The 14,738-nt window shown below is 42.9% G+C and overlaps 1 protein-coding gene across 3 annotated transcripts in view; it reads left to right on the forward strand.

Annotated features, from left to right (window-relative positions):
- Positions 1-1,860: 1,860 nt before the first annotated feature.
- Positions 1,861-14,738, forward strand: part of SINHCAF (SIN3-HDAC complex associated factor) — a 34,693-nt gene continuing 21,815 nt past the window's right edge. Inside the window, exon 1 of one of the 3 annotated variants that reach the window (XM_044226467.1) lies at positions 1,861-2,051. The gene's annotated coding sequence lies outside the window, so the exon portion shown is untranslated. Of the gene's footprint in view, positions 2,052-2,208; positions 2,398-4,231; positions 4,367-14,738 lie in introns of those variants that run through there. The other 2 variants (XM_044226468.1, XM_044226469.1) reach the window with 2 other exon arrangements.

The following is a 14,738-nucleotide window of genomic DNA, read 5'->3' on the forward strand; positions in this document are numbered from 1 at the left end:
TCTCTGCCTGCCTCTCTGCCTACTTGTGATTTCTGTCTGTCAAATAAATAACTAAAATCTTAAAAAAAAAAACCCAAAAAAACAAAAAGAAGGTAGGTGTTTGTTACCATTTGTTACCAATGAAAGTCCAGAAACAGCTAGGAAGCCTACTCCACTCCACTTTATTATGCTAAGAACTGTTTGAGCATCATAGGCATCATATTAATTGAGGTGATCACTATAACTTCCAAACTCATTTTAGATTACATACAAAAATTCTACACTAAAGTAAAGCTGCTGACTTGAGGTAAGTCTTATAAATAACTTTGAAAATGTCCATCAATTTATTATTTTACAAGCAATTTTTCAATTTTTCTGCTATGTACTGTTTTAGGCACTGAAGTACAAAAATGAATACAATATAAAATTCTTGCCCTGAGGGAGTTCACATTTTAGTGAGAGGTGTCTTTTTTTTTCTCATTTTTTGCGGGTATTTAATATGTGGTTTTCATATACAGTTAGGGAAACAGTATGTTAAAGGACCCAAAGAAAAAAAGAAACATTACTTGAAAGAGGTTGGAAGTGGGTTTGTCTTGACTGTACTATGAATTGTTTGTTGAATTAAATTAGTGTTTCAGAAGTATCTATTTAATTCCATATTGTTGACATTACAGTGAAAGCAGTGAAACTTGTCAGCAGATGATTAAGTTTTATGGTTGATGTCCACACTTTTGTAGCTTGGGAACAATATCAAGTTTCTGGGAAAAACATCCTTCCTCTCTCCCCACCCTCCCTCTATCATTTCATCAGGGGCTCAATCTGCTGGTGTTAGGTGTGTTCTCCAAACAAAGGTGTATCACAGTTCTTCTTTTTTCATTTTTTTACTTAACATGAGAAGAGTTACTGCAATTTTTCAGTTGTTTTTTTTTCTTTCCTCCTGGGACAGGAAGCTTTTAAATTGTTGGTTTATTATACATTTCATTAGGGAAAGTCTGCACTTGATGGCTACTTTTTCCATTACCAGGACCACCAGTTAGTGGTATTAGTTCTGGGTGAGTGGAACACCCTTTACAAGCAGCTGGAGGAGGTATGCATGTTTCTAGATTACTGACTTCCACCGACTAGTCGTTTAGGAAAGCTACACTGTTCCCACGGAAGTTAACTATTCAATCAGACAGGCTTGAAATCTTAAGGCCGAAGTGGGGGAAGAATTGGATAGTTATTGGTTGGGTTACTGCTTGAGGAAGGCGGGCGGGAGTTAATGAAGGGATAGTGTCAAAATGGGACTTTATTAAACGACTCATTAAAACTGCACGAAAAACGAAAACGAATCTCTCCTGGTTCCAGAGGGCTAACAAAACAAAACAAAACAAAACAAAAAAACCTTCAAAAACCCAACTCCAAACAAAATTTAGGAAATATAGGAGGGATAAGTCCAGTCTGGTTGTCTGGAAGACCACCTCTCCTGTTGCGCCCAGTCTGAACGTGGGCACAGGTGTGACAATTTTGCAAAAACATCTTCCAAAACTATCTTTCCACGAGAGAAGGTGCGCCCCAAGAACTTCAGGGTGGAAAGCACGTCACGCAGTCGAACGTCCACCCTCCCTCGCTAACCTTTCCGCCTTTCCCACCCCGCCACTCCCTCTCGGCTGCAGCCTCTAGCCAGGGGGCGTTTGTTTACGTGACGTCAGCCGTAGTAAGCAGTCCCCGCCCACGTTTCCCTCTGGCCGCCTCGTTTCCCGCGCCGCGGCGCTTCTCCCCTTAAAAGGACAATAGAGGCCTCGGGAGCGCGCGCGGCCGCCAGGCCTTCTCCCCTCCCAGCCCTCGACGCGCGCGCGCCCGTATGCAAATAAGTTCGATTCAGGAGAATTTTGTACCGGGAGACGCGCGTGCGCAGAGGGAAAGCGGAATCTACACCTTCTCGGCCAGCGGTAGCAACTGCAGAACTGCAGGAGACAATCTTTCTAGACAAGGCAGTTGAGGAGGAGGGAGCGATCGGAAGGGGGGGTTGGCTTGGCGTGCACTCCGCACCTCGAGAACGTTATTGCGCGTGGAACGGCTGCCTTTGGAAGGTGAGTGACTCTGACCATTACTCTGGTGCAAAACTCTCTCACGAGGCTTTGATTTCAGAATGGGTTTTTTTTTTCTCTCTTTTCACCTCCCCCACCTCCCCCGGTCCTTCCACACAAATACGCACACACAGACGCACGCACAGGAAGTTTTGTCTTGGAGATGGCATTGCTGGGAGCAGTGTTCTCGTGATCTTCAAGCCCCGGGCTCTTTTGTATACACATGTTTAGTGTGTCTTTTTTAATTGGGGAGGGTACTGGAGGCAAACCGAAAGTCTTGGGGTGGGGGAAGTGAGTGGAGGCTGCGGACGACTGAGGAGTCGCCGGAGTTGAGGGATCCACGTTGAAGGTGACAATGACTTTTCTCAGCCGTAGTGTTGTGTGGCGGAAAGGAGCTGGTGGCTGGAAGGCCCGAGAGAAAAACGACTTGCTGGCAACTGCGGAGGGGCCCCGGGCTGGTGCATCCGCGTGGGCGCGCGCCCCGGGAGTGGTCGGGCGCCGCGGTTGAACCTCGTGGTTTAGTTTCGTTGCAGCCCCGGGCGCGTGTTTGAGAAGGGTGGACAATAAACGCCGTTCGCTCGGAAACTTAAGTTGCCGTCTGCTTGCGAGCTGGCGGGCGTGAGGGGGTTTAAATCGGCCTTTTGGGTCAGCGCCCGGTGGCCGGAGTGCACGCGGCGTGGCGTTGTTTGCCGAACTCCGGAGGGATGCGGATGCGACAATGAGAGCAACACGCGGCCGCTTGAAGCAGCCCGGCTCCCCAACGCCTCTTCCCCCCGACCGCGCCCAGGCAGCGCGGGGGGCCATGTGTCTGTGGAGCCTCAAGTTTTGTTCGCAATTTATTCACCTGTAGCGTAGATATGGGCGCCACGGCGAGGGCTTTCTGGGGCAGCCGTGTGCGGCTTAAGATGGCTAGTCAGAGCCAAGTTGACTTGGGGATGGAGGCAGCGGCGTTGTGTGCGCCGAAGGAGTGAGGGAACTCCGGAGGGCACTGCTTTTTGTGCTGAATATGACAGACCACGTGCTTGGGGCTGCGACCCCGGTTTTCGCCGGAGGTCGGTGTGAGTGTCCGGCTCCTGGCCGGCAGTGAGATGCGGGTGCTGTTGGGGCCGGCCGGCCGGCAGGACAATGTGATTTGCTGATGATGGCGTCTTGCCAGTTTAAAAAGCAGAGTGAAAGTCGCCAAGTCTCCGCTGGTGCGGGGCGGGTAATCGGGCGTTTCTCATCAAGGGCACTGAAAAACTTTGATTAAATGGGCTTGCTGCTGAGGGGAGGACGGGGGTACAGGCTGCGAGCTCTCGGGGCGCGAGGTCCGGACCCTAACCAGGGGTTATCGTTAAGTGTCTCTCGCCTCTGAGAAACAATCCGACATCCCTGATGCTGCACGTAGGCAGCGCCCGGCTGGACAGAAAACAAAGAGCTGCATGTGCCCGTGCGGGCCCCTCCGGCGCTGGGGCGGCCGCCCGGCGGAGGGCCGTGCGGGCCCGGCCCCCCGAACTTTGGGCGAGTTTCGAGAGGGGCTTTTGTCCCTCAGCTCCTCGCTGGGAAACTTTGGCGGCGCTGCTGGCGTGAGGTGCCATGCTGGTGCGCGGGGAAGCGGCGTGCTCCGCGCTCCGGGCGGGCAGAGAGGCGGCGGTCTCGGGGCCCCGGCGCTTCAGCACGGGCGCCGAGTGCCGCGACGGCCGAGGGGCCGGGAGAGCGTGGCCCCGAGTTCTTGGCCCGTTACCCGTGGCCCGGAGTCTGTGTCTGGGAGGTCTGTGGATTCGCCTTTGAAGTCGAACTGTTGCCATGTTTGAATTACGTCAGGGCAAAGCCATGAGGAGGAACAAGCCCCGGCAGCGCGGCGTGCGGGAGGCGCGGCCTGCGGGAGGCGCCGGGCGGGCGGGCGTGCGTGGGGGCCCGTTGTTCCGGCGCAGGTGAGGGAGGAGGCGGCAGGGGACGCGGGTCACCTCCTGCCGCCCTAGCCCCGGCGAGCAGCTTTCCGCAGGAACTTTCTTCCCGACCCAAGTTGTTCTATTTACCAACAAACCCACCGGGGAGCGTTTCTATTTGCTGCCCCGGTGCCTCTCTCTCGGCCGTCACCGCGTGCCGGAGGGGGAAGCGCGTTTGGAGGGGTGCCGAGGGCCGCAGGAGGACTGGGGAGGCATCTTGCTGCTTTCTGGGAAGCGGGTGCGTGCGGCGAGCACCCCAGCCCCCCGCAGTCGAGTCGTGGCCCGCATGTTGAGGGCGCCCAGCCCCGACGACACCCGAAAAAACCACCGTGGGGAAGTTTCGGGGCTCCCCGTTGTCGTACAAAGGGAAGTGAGGACTGTGGCTGAATTGTGCGTGCCGCTGTTTTCTTTGTGTGTTTACGTGTGGGAGGGGGCTCCGGGAGGGGCGAGGTTTGTTTTGGTTGCGGGTGGGGTTGGTTTCTTGGGGTGGCAGGGCGGTGCAGTTTGTTCTGGTAACTAGACCTAGTAGGTTTCTTTGTTTTTATTTTCTTCGTCTAACCTTGGCTAACTACAGACACTGGGAAGACTAGGAACTACTGATTACGCCAATACTGACCCTGTGTGAGGGAGTTTTACCCTAGCAATACTCCCCCAGTTCCCACGCCTCACATAGTCCTGAGGAAGGTTAAAAAAACTCCTTTATTCTTCTAGTAATTAAAAATATGAATTTGACCTTGTCATTAAAAGTACCTTGAAACACCTGTTTTTGAGCTGGAGTTTGCCAGACTTGGAAAGCCTTTTAATAATGTAGGTCGCAAAACCGTACACGTTTATTTAGGTGGTCAATCTAAATTAAGTTAAAGTCTAGGAGTTTGTTTCTGATGGAATTGGAGAAAAGCCTGATGGCATCTAAAGTATTTATATAACGATTTGGGGAAGGGGGAAAATCTCTCTTAGCCCTAAAGGTATGCGTGGCCCAATGTTTGGTGATTGTTCATTGCGTTATCTTAGGATGACCTTGAAGAAGCTAGCTCCTGGTGAGTTGGGCCTTTCTTGCAGATTTTATGTGGTGGTTGGGGAGGAAGCTGCTAAGGGGGTTGACAGGGTAAAAGGCTATAGCTATCCCTGCTAGCTGCTTCCTAGTTCCCGTGAACTGGGTTTGACCTTTTGGTTACCCCTCTTAGATTTTCTTTTGGAGCCAACTTTTTTTTGTTATGTGGCCCCAGGCATAGCTCAAAAATTATGCTGGTTTGACACATGGATGCTTCTTTGGTATTTGGGGTTTGCCTGCAGTCTAGACAACCGAGAAGCAGCACCGGATCTGCAGCTTCTTTCCTGATTTCTCCCACATTTGGATAATGTTTAAGGGTTAGGATCTAAAAGTGGTTGTTACCAAAAAATAATATCCTTAGATGCCACGCCCAAACAAAAAACCTACAAATTGCTCTTTTCATTGTTCTGATATTAAATAGACCTGTTTCTCCCAGGTTTTGGTTGACCAAAGTACAAATACTTAAGGGCAGCCAATTAAGTAACAATACATTTCTGAAGTGGTTAGAAGGAGCACGTCAAGAATATGAAAAACTTTGTATTTAGTAACTTTATGAGTTTCTTTTGTGCAGTTACTTCTTTGGGCTATTATTAAAATGTGTAAAATGTTTTTTAAGTACACTAAGATTCTTTGATTTGTTTATCTTCATTAGTATTTTATACCTGGGATACAGCCAGAATTTCAGAGTTCTTGGAGATTTCAAGTACAATAGAGCTTAATAGTTTCTGTTTTAAGTATTACATCATATGTGCAGCAGATTTGATTTATCAAGGTGAATGAATGGAGAGTGGGAAAGACTGCTTTCCTTTTTGCATAACTTTTTTCAGGAGTTTGGCAATGAAAAGTACAATAGGTTGTGTGTTCTGGAACTTTGGTGGGCAGCAGACCTTAAAGCTGCTGTCCCACAGTATTCTTAACTGGATGGTCAGTTTATTTTCCTACTTGTAATCAGGGCCTGGAAAAACCTGGCTCTTGGGGCTCAGACTCCTGCAGATTATGTCAGAAAAGCAATTTGAGAATGATTTTCTATGTAAAATCAGTTTTTCACTGGAAAAAGTTAAGCTTATTTGAAATCTAGACCAACTTTGTATGCTGTGATGAGGACAAATTAATTTAACATGCTAACACATAGTAGGTTGCTTTAAAAATGCAACATTTTTTTTCCACTTAAAGGGAATGTAATTGGCTGAGAAAGAAGGGAACCCATTTGTTGAGGCATTAGGTGTGTTTGTTTGGAAGTCTCAGGTTAAAATGCCTAGGTTTCAAAGCTGTGATCGTGTTAAATAAGTCACTTGGTTGTCCAATTTTCTCCTCCGCAAAACAGTAATAATAATGCCTACTACTTCACAAGGCTGTAAATAATTAAGCAAGTGATATGCTTGGTAAATACTGGCTGTTCTCACATATTTGGGAAGTAGACATTTTACAGGAGACAAAACTGAGGCCTGGGGCCAGTTACATTGCTGGAGGAAATAATTCAGTAAATGTTGAGTGGAAAGTATGAGTGTCTTTGGCCCTCTCCCCTACTTTCAAAAACTGGTTCTGGGAAGACACTGTCTTCTACACCAGGTTGCCTGTCCAATTTTGATTGAACCATTTTACAGCAAAATCTTGTGGAAATCGAGAAAACGCCATTCTCTTTCTTCCTGATTTCTCTTGTCCACAAGAGTCTTGGATTTTTCACACTTAGTTTTGACTCTGGGAGGTTACAGATTGAAAACGTTTCATTGTCTTTTGGCTCTTCAGTTTCTCTTTTAATTTGAGTCTGTAACTAAGGTTTTCTGTATTATGGAAATGATCTGGAAATGCATCTAGTCTAAGAGAAGGCAGTTTGTTTTCAAGGAAGGTTTTCTTTTTGCACCAGAAGTATGAGAGTTGCAACTGAACTAAAATAATTCATTTCTAGCTTTATATTGAGTTGTTTCCACCTATTGCATAAGTTCGATTTGTCTTAATGTAATTTTAGTTTGGTTCATGTTACTATATGCTGAGTTTAAATAGCTCTCGTTTTGAGATTTCATTTTGTTCCACATTATTCTCCTAACCTTTCCTTCCTCCCCACATGCCTGCTTCAAATAAGCAAGAAATATTTTTCTGATTATTATGAAAGCATTGAATTATTTTCTATTAGTCTTTTCTAATTAAAGTGATTCACTTGGTTTACATTCCCTGGAAATCTTTGAACCTTTTTTTCTACAAAAGTCTACAGACTAAATGTTAAAAATGACTCCATTCAAAGTATCAGTTTTTCAATATACCTTTTTATTGTGGACCCCTTTCCCATTCTGTGCGCCTAAGTATACTGTTCAGATCTGTTTTGCCTATCCCTTTCTTTAGGTGTTAGCAAATTCTGCATATATCTGTGTATCATGTACAGGTAGCACCTGGTTGTAATATAAGACTGACAGTTCCTGCTCTCCAACAGTTTACTATTGAGAGGAGGAGGTAATAGAGCAAACAAGTGTGTAAAAATCCCGTGTTAGGTATTGCAATACAGGTATAGACAGCTTTTGTTTAAAAAAAAAAAAAAATCATTTCTCGAGTTAAGAGGATAGAGGTAAAACCATCCCAAGACAGAGATAACAACCTGGGTAGAGATGTAGCTGTTATTAAAGTTGGTTTGACACTCCTGGAATATCAGGATTCCAAGTTGGGAGCAGCTGGTAAGCAGGACCAGATCCTGAAAAGCTTTGCATTTCTTGCCAGGGAGTTTAGATATTATCCTGAAGTGCATATTGATACCTTGAAAGAGATGATTATGTTTAAGCTTTAGGAAGGGACCACCTGTTTGAAGGTTCTAAGGAAATCAGTTACAAGGCTCCAGCACCATAATGAGGAACAAATAGGCAGTGAGGACAGAAGGGACATGAACCAGACAAGTGAAGGAAGAAATAGAATCTTTAAGGACTTAATAGTAGAAACATGTTGGGGTCCATGCAGAGCCTGAGAAGGGAGAGCCCGGTTGACTTCCAGACTTTTTATGTGACTATATAGGTGATAACTAAGGTAGGTGAATACCAGAAGAACATGTTTGGAAGAGATTAATAGAATTAGTATAGAGTATTTAAAGGTTAGGGCTTTCCAGCCCTTGGTTGATGCTTTATAGGTACCATTCAGAAATGGAAGGGTCAGAGAGCTCAAAAAATTTTCCCAGGTTTGGGTCAGACCAGATACATGCTACCATATCCCATTTCTTAACATTTTTCATAAGTTTGGAAACACAGCAGCTTCACAGAAAAGAATATGGTTCAATTTCATGACTTAAAATCTCCCTGAAATGACCAGATTCCTCTTTTCCCACAAACCTGGCCTTAAAATAGAACCGTCAGAAATCAGGGTTCTGTCCTCGGTTTAATCTGTTGGATATGTCCTGGGATAAATTGAGTTTATATTTCTATAATATGCAAGTCTTTTTTTTTTTTTTAAGATTTTATTTATTTATTTGACAAAATCACAAGTAGGCAGAGAGGCAGGCAGAGAGAGAGAGAGGAGGAGGAAGCAGGCTCCCTGCTGAGCAGAGAGCCTGATGTGGGGCTCCATCCCAGGACCCTGAGATCATGACCTGAGCTGAAGGCAGAGGCTTTAACCCACTGAGCCTCCCAGGCGCCCCTAATATGCAAGTCTTATAAATTTAAGGAAATAAATGGTATACAGACACTGGTATTTTCATACTCTTGCTTCCCCAGCATCCCTGGAAAGTAGAAAAAAGATTTCAGTCTAATATTGCTGAGGGCAAATGAAGTTAGAAGTGACTTCCCATTCATTTGTAAAGAGAAAAGCAGAAATAGACTCCAACTTGACTATTACAGTGCCTTTTTTTTTTTTTTAGCAGACTCAACGGTAGTTACATTTCTTAAATGATGATAATCACCCCTTAGAAGCAGATAAATCCTATCTCCCTAACCTTTATAATTTTCTCATCCACTGGAGTCAGTCCTAATCTAGAATTGGGATACCCAGTGTTTTTTCACACTGTTAAAAATGGGAGGACCTAGTATTTTTTTTTAATACTGTCTAAAACTCAGAGACCTGGATTTTTGATTTTTATTTTTAACTTAGGCTATTTCAGTTGAAGATTTTATTTCTGAGTTTGACCTCTTTCCTGTAGGATGAGTTCTAGGTTCTTCTGCTAAGTGTGAATTTCACAGGCAACCATAATAAATACTTCACACTACCACATAATTCAGAGACTGGGTACATGTGTGAAGAAGCCATTGGCACAGAAGTGGGGTCCATAAACCTTCCTCAGTTTTTTTTCAGCCAAGTTAAAATTCGTCCCTTAAAAGTGAACAGGTAAAGTAAATTCAAAATTTTTGGTGGTGTTGCCATATGAATTGGTAACAGGGAGATAAGAGGGAATAATGTTCAGTGGCTCCATGGCTTTCCTTAGTCAAGGCTGATGAAACAGGTCTCATTGTGGGGGAACATTGCAACCAAGTGGCCTGGCAGCATGAGAACACAAAACACTCTTAGTCCTGTTTGACTCTGAAGTGTTGCTCCAGTTACGCTGTTAGTGTTTACTGGATCCTGTACTTAGGTGATTAAAGATAGCATACCACTGACTAAAAATGGTGTCGAGGGTGACATTAACAATTAATTACAGCAACTAAAGGTTGCTCGTAACTTTTGATCACGGGTATTTTTTCAGTGTTTATATCTCTTCCTTTCCCATCATCCTGTCATTTTAAAGTTCAACTCTAAAGAAATGCCATCTCCTTCACTTCAAAGTTGTCTCGGTTGCTGGGTTCCCTTTGTCTTTATTCAACACTGCTTCCTTCCCACTTTACAAATCTTTTGCTTGTCTCTTCTCTGCAGCTTCCTTCCCATCCTGCTCCATGTCTGTTCTGTACTCTCTCTGCTGTGGAGTGTATTTCCCAATGTGTATCTCTCCATCTTGTGTCTTTGAGGAAGTTTGTTTAAGCTCTCTGGGCGCTCTCAGATCCCTCTTTAGTTAAGTCAAGGTGTATGATGAGAACTGAGGTTTTGGGGGCGTGGTGCTGGAAAGAGGAAAGTGAAAGTAAGCTTCCTTCATCCTTGCTCCCCTCAGAGGCACTAGTTTTTAGTTTTTAGAAAACGATTTTAAAAAGCCAGTTAAGGTTCCATTTCAAAAACACACAATAGGATTGTACTGTGTAACTGTTACTCAGTTTGTTTATTTTATAGAACAAGGTATCCTGGATAGTTCCACGCTGTACATGTCACAAATCTGCATTCTTTTTAGGGGCTAGAACTGTATCCTGTAGTATGAAGACATCATAATTTAACCAATCTAAGAATCCATGGGCATATAGGATGCTTCTAGTGTCTTGTGTATTTTTTTTTTAAGGTCCGTGTCCATTGGTTTTTAATAAAAGTGGTGATTAGAAGCTGTAGAATTTTGGTCTTTTGGAAATGAAAAACACTTTAGGAATATTTTTTTGGGAGATTGCATTTGTAATTATAATTACATGTTGCAATTGTAATTGTAATCAGAATTTCATCTCCCAAAGTGGCATGGACAAATTGTAACATTAACTATAAAGCTGACTTATCACCTTGGCATACATACTTCTCTTTTAGTTTTCTTCTATCCAGTCCATCCAGTGGCATTTTGTAGTTCTGAAAGGTATTTTTGGAAATTAAAAAAACCCTTTACTTCCTAAAAGGAATCTAGAAAGTGGAATTGGGGAAGTTATATTTAGAGGAACTGTTGGTGTTCTTCAAAGTGTACCAAAAAAAGTGATCCTATTAGATGTTGCATTTATCATAAGAGGATAAATCTCTCTTTTCCTAAATGTTAAATTAATACCCTTGCAAGAGATAAAAGACAAGAATACTCTGTAGAATTAAGTTCTTCACCTCACTGTCTCCAATTCCATATTAAAAAGCATACTAAAAGCTTTGAAATTTGCATTTCACTATTCTTCATACTGTTTCCTGATTAAAGTCAAGTTTAAAATGAGTTTAGTATTGTTAAAAGACCCTCTTTAAGGCTTGAATTATTTATCAGAAAACTTTTTCTTAAATAGCATCTCTTCAGTATTAGCTATTGTTGTAAAGCTTCCTTTTCTTTCCCAGTTATATTATGTTGTACTCAGTGTACTTACCTTCTGCATATTGAATTAAGTATAAAATAGATACCATCCCTGCTCTTTGGCTTTGTAATCTTGTTAGATTAGATTATAATTGGTCCTTTTGATGGGGCTCCAGGCTGACTCAGTCAGTTAGTTGAGTATTGGACTCTTGATCTCCGGGTTGACTTTGGGCCCCATGTAGGACACAGAGATTACTTGATAAATAAATAAAGAATAGAATTGGTCCTTTTGTATCCTTGACATGCAGCATTGACCCCGCCCTTTCCTTGTGTTAACACTAAGGTTACATTCCCCATCTTTAATTAATTTGATCATTAGATTTATTATGAATTGTGCAGCTTTAAAGTGGAAAAAAAAAACCCAGAAATTAATCAGATGTTTAGAATTAATTGTTGCATTTTTAAAAATTCACTTTTTGTTGTCTGTGATATTTTGCCTACATAGTTACACTTATTTCTCTTACGGTTTTTGCTGACTTAACTGTTAACTTTAATCTTTTTAACTTTGGGAGATTGAATTAAGTTGGACAGAACAGTAAAAATTTGTGGCTGTTTGGCTGACAGCAGCTAAAGAAATAATGTTTATGAAAGTGCCTTATAAAACACGAGATGCTGTATAAACAACAACTTTAAAAACAACAACAACAACTTGTTAAAAAAGTTTAATCACATTTATTGAGTACCTATTAAGTGACGGGGATTATTTAATGGCTGAGGTTACAAAGATATACAAAGACAGAATTCCTAACCCAGTCTGTTTTCATTTTTAAAACAAGCTTTTTGAGATATAATTCACACACCGTAAAATTCACTCTTTAAAAGTGAACAAGTCAGTGGTTTTTAGTATGTTTACAGAGTTCTGCAACCATCACCACTGTTCTAATTTTAGAAGACAAATGGCAGCTTTTAATAAGCATTTTAAATCTTTCCTGATTTTTGGCTTTATCTCAAAGCTTAATTTTCTTCTGCTTTCCCCACACACTTAAGAGCAAGATTGTATGGTGTCCACTCTCTTCTGTAATTATTCATCAATTAGGAAGCAGATGGTATTAGCTTCCGTCTGTGAAAACAGTGTGGAATGATGTGACTCCTGTGAGAATAGATGCAAAAGTCACAAATAGTTTAATAGCTTACAGTGTCATTTGAACAAATAAAATAAATTGTTCTGGAGGAATCATTTAATATTGATTGCACAAATGTGGGATTAGGAAAGAATATCCTAGGAAATTTCTAGGAATATTCTAGGAAATAAATACTCTAAAGAACCACGTTTGTTGAAATAACAGAAATTCCAGGTTTAAAATCTAGTTGTGTTACACCTACCTACCACCTTCTCTATAAATACAAAAAATAAGTTGGTTTTAGAGCCATTTTGTGTTCTCTTCCTCCAGACAGTGGATAGGTTTTATAGGGTTGTTTTTTTTTGTTTTGTTCTGTTTTTTTTTTATTTTTTTAATTTATTTTTTATTTTTAAAAATATTTTATTTATTTATTTGACAGAGATCACAAGTAGGCAGAGAGGCAGGCAGAGAGAGAAGAAGGGATGCAGGCTCCCTGCTGAGCAGAGAGCCCGATGTGGGGCTCCATCCCACGACCCTGGGATCATGACCTGAGCTGAAGGCAGGGGCTTTAACCCACTGAGCCACCCAGGCGCCCTGTTTTGTTTTTTAAAACATTAGTGGGTCTCTAGATTCTGTGAAAATGCTTTCATTAATTTCTGGGCTCCCCAAAGCGCAAAATGGTTAAACACCAACCACTGCTTAACTGGGTTGCTGTAAACAAAGCCCAAAATGAAACCCCTGTGTATTTGCTGCAGATTCCAGGTGCCTCCCAAGTGCAGGAATAAGCTCAGAAAAGGTTTAATAGGTTTAAGTAATCCATTAAAAGGTTCATACACCTCTTGTGTGTTGCGGCAGGCGGGTGCTTGCACCTTACTGCATTTAGCGCTGCCCAGAAAAGCAGGGACACCCCTCTCAGACACTGAAGCAGAATTTTATCAGGATGAACAGAAGATCTCAGAGCAGTGTAAAGGATTGTCAGTCAGAAGATATCAGGCTATTTTATTTTCCCCAATTCCTAAAAAAAATATTACTCAGTCTGAAGAATGGGATGTCTTGTGGGGACTGTTGGGTAAGTTTGTGGAGATCCCCACCAACAAAAAAATCATATTGAAGATGAACACTTGATTCACAATAGCTGCTTATAAAATGGAAGGCCTCAGTATTTAGCTAAAACCCTAACATTCCTTAAAAGCTTGCCCATGCAGTAACTGGCACAAACTGTGTTTCTTGGTCAAATCCAGCCTTGGTGAAGGTAGTTGCTATCTTGGAGATGATCCAAATGCTGTATGGTTTTGATGGCATGTTTATTTGTGGAGAGGGAAGGGGATTGTGAGTGGAGAGATAGGAATCTATCTGTTGTAATAGGATTTGGTCTGTGTATTAAGGGAATGAACTGGCCTTTCTTGCTGTACTTCTTTTGTCCTTGCTAAGAAGGGAGGCTGAAGTTTCCTAGAGCTATTGATGAAGCTGGCCACTGTAAGAGGAAGTGTGGACTTTTGACCTTCTTGATGGTAATGGAGAATGTTAGGGGAGTTTGGAGAGCCCCACAGGTTAGTTGTGAGAACTGGAAAGAGTCATGTAACATTTTTGTCTCAGAACCGAGGAATATACCATCATTTTCTTTAGGACATTTTCTTTATTCATTCATTCTTTCTTTTCCTCTCTCTCTCTCTCTCTCTCTTTCTTTCTTTCTTTCTTTTTTTTTTTTTAATTTTAATTAATTTATTTATTTGACAGACAGATCACAAGTAGGCAGAGAGGAGGAAGCAGGCTCCCCGCTGTGCAGAGCCTGATGCGGGACTTGATCCTAGGACCCTGAGATCATGACCTGAGCCGAAGGCAGAGGCTCCAACCCGCTGAGCCACCCACGCGCCCCTCTCTCTTCTTCTTCTTTTTTTTTTTTTTTTAATGTATTTATTTGACAGAGAGAAATCACAAGTAGATGGAGAGGCAGGCAGAGAGAGAGGGAAGCAGGCTCCCTGCTGAGCAGAGAGCCCGATGCAGGACTCGATCCCAGGACCCTGAGATCATGACCTGAGCCGAAGGCAGCGGCCTAACCCACTGAGCCACCCAGGCGCCCCACCCTCTCTCTTCTTTTGACGATTTTATTTATTTGACAGAGAGAGCAAGAGAGCACAAGCATGGGGAGTAAGAGAGGGAGAAAAAGGCTCTCCTCTGAGCTGAGCAGAGCAGAGAGCCCAATGCTGGGCTCAATCCCAGGACCCTGGGAGGTGAAGGCAGAGCCTAACTGACTGAGCCACCCAGACACCCCTCAGGACATTTCTTTTCATTTATCATTTGGGCTTGTTATTTGGAGAAAAATCTGTATCTCATTTCACAGGCCTTACTACATACACCTCTTCCTATTGTGTAGAGTATTTTCCTCTCAAAAAAAATTTCCAAGTGCTTCATTTAACAAAAATAATCAACTAAGAATATTTTGTTTTCTTGTTTTAATAATTCTTAAATTGAAATAACTGTGGTTTTTTTTTTTTTTCAAATATTTATTTGATAGAGATCACAGGTAGGAAGAGAGGCAGGCAGAGAGAGGGGAGGAAAGCAGGCTGTCTGCTGAGC

The sequence above is a fragment of the Neovison vison genome, chromosome 12, assembly GCF_020171115.1.
Source record: "Neovison vison isolate M4711 chromosome 12, ASM_NN_V1, whole genome shotgun sequence".
Classification (NCBI taxonomy): Eukaryota; Metazoa; Chordata; class Mammalia; order Carnivora; family Mustelidae; genus Neogale; species Neogale vison.